This window comes from Balaenoptera musculus, chromosome 10, assembly GCF_009873245.2.
Source record: "Balaenoptera musculus isolate JJ_BM4_2016_0621 chromosome 10, mBalMus1.pri.v3, whole genome shotgun sequence".
Lineage (NCBI taxonomy): Eukaryota > Metazoa > Chordata > Mammalia > Artiodactyla > Balaenopteridae > Balaenoptera > Balaenoptera musculus.
The window spans coordinates 11474662-11476638 of NC_045794.1; the positions used below are offsets into that span (position 1 = coordinate 11474662).

Below are 1977 nucleotides of genomic sequence, written 5' to 3' on the forward strand. Positions count from 1 at the left end.
CTTTTCAGCAATCCATATCAGAACTCCTCAGGTAATTAATGAACAGAGCAGCGGGGATAGGAAGGCACAAAGAAGATCTCTGAAGGGCAAACATTTATTTTTTCAGCTTTTACTGAATGTTGATAGTTGCAAAAATCTCACTTAGCAATTGACAGACAAAAATGACTCAGGACTCTGTGATCCTGAAATCTAGGGAAGTCGTTTTTTCTTCTCTTTTCCTGGCTTTTCAAGAGCTTCCCCCCATCCCCCGGGGGATGGGAGTGTAGAGACAGAAGCGTCAGATGAACGCCCGGTTTGTGGACACACTGCTCATCATCTTTGTCTTCTTGTGCCTCCTATTCTCACCAAGGGAGTAACCGGGGTCCTGGTTTACAGGACAGACAAGTACAGGAGACTGAAGGCAGAAGTGGAAAAACAGGGTAAAAAACTGGAAAGAAGAAAGAAACAGTAAGAGTCAGCTGGTAGAAAGAAAGAAACAAAGAAAGGAAGGAAGGAAGGAAGGAAGGAAGGAAGGAAGGAAGGAAGGAAGGAAGGAAGGAAGGAAGGAAGAAAGGAAGAAAGGAAGAAAGGAAGAAAGGAAGAAAGGAAGGAAGAAAGAGAAAATGGGCAAGAAGAGAAACTGAAGAATAACAACGGAGATGGTCTGAATGAAATCCATGTTTGCAACTGGCGTTTGTTTTACTGCCCAAATGGGAATGTTCAGTTCCATATTTGATGGTAGAATGGTGACAAAGGTCCCCTTTCATCCTCCTTTCCCACATCCAAGGACTATCTCACGGAAGTCTGCTGGAGGATGACAACACAGACTGTTCCTTCATCTTCCTATGTATTCCCTCTACCATGTAATTGGACGGAACATCCAGAAGATTCTCAGCCTTGCCCCTTCACAAGCTGCCACCAAGCAGGCAGGTGGATTTCTTGGCCCTCCACCTCTTTCTGGTAAATTCTTTTGAAATCAAGAAGAACCCTATAATTCCTGTCATCAGACTGGCAACTACTTTGTAGCAAGAGCCATAGGCAGCCTTAACATTTGGGCCACTTTCTAGTTTTGAGTTATTTCTAGACTTTTTGGTATGATTCCAATGAGAATGGCACCTAAGAAATATGATAGTGCTTTTAGTCATAGATTATTTTTTTTTAAACAAGTGTGTTAACTAGATAAACTTGGGCGATGTTTATATAATGAGAAACAAAATCTTGTTTTGCTTATATGAATATTTCCTGTGGGACCGACTCTCAAGTATGTGCTGTGTGCTATGTATCATGGAAGTTGGCTCTCCATGAGCATTTAGAGATCTGGAAGAAAAATTGGGTTTCTGTAACTCTTAATTGGAACTGTTTATTGTATTTTTTTCAAGGCAAATGTATGACCTGAGATAAATAAAGAGACCAAAATTTTAGCTATTTCATCTACAAGAAGACATCTGTTTTGATTTATTTCTGGGTACACATTTTTAGTAATCTGAGCATAAGGGTGAACATTGGCCACAAAGGGGCAATGTTTTAAATCTTTTGTCTTACCATACTTGCCTCATATGCTCAGTATATAGAATTGTCCTATTATAAGAATAGGAAAGTAGGAGAAGAAAGGAAAGTAATGACTCATGGGAGTATAAAAATGAGGGTCCTAAGCAGTTCCCTTCATACCCAAATACAATCTATTGGATCCTGGGGAGGCATTCTTTGTCCTCCCTGGAGGCAAGGTCATAGTTATATGTGGTTAATCTTGTGGAGCTTCCTTTTAGTCACAATGGCCTTCAGTTCCTGCCATGATCCTTTGTAAAGGATAAGAGGATGCTTATACCGTGATCTTCCCCTTCTAATCCATGGAATTGGAAATCCTATATGGAGTCATAATGCTAGTAATAAATATACACATTTATCAGTTAAAAAAAAACGACTCAGACATGAAATTATCCTTCAAGAATTCAGATGCTCGTTAATAACTCATTACTAACTACTCAGAAAGAGTAAAAT

The 1977-nt window shown here is 39.7% G+C and overlaps 1 pseudogene; it reads left to right on the forward strand.

Annotated features, from left to right (window-relative positions):
- The first annotated feature begins 281 nt into the window (after window positions 1–281).
- Window positions 282–953, forward strand: LOC118902024 (annotated as a pseudogene).
- The last annotated feature ends 1024 nt before the right edge of the window (window positions 954–1977 follow it).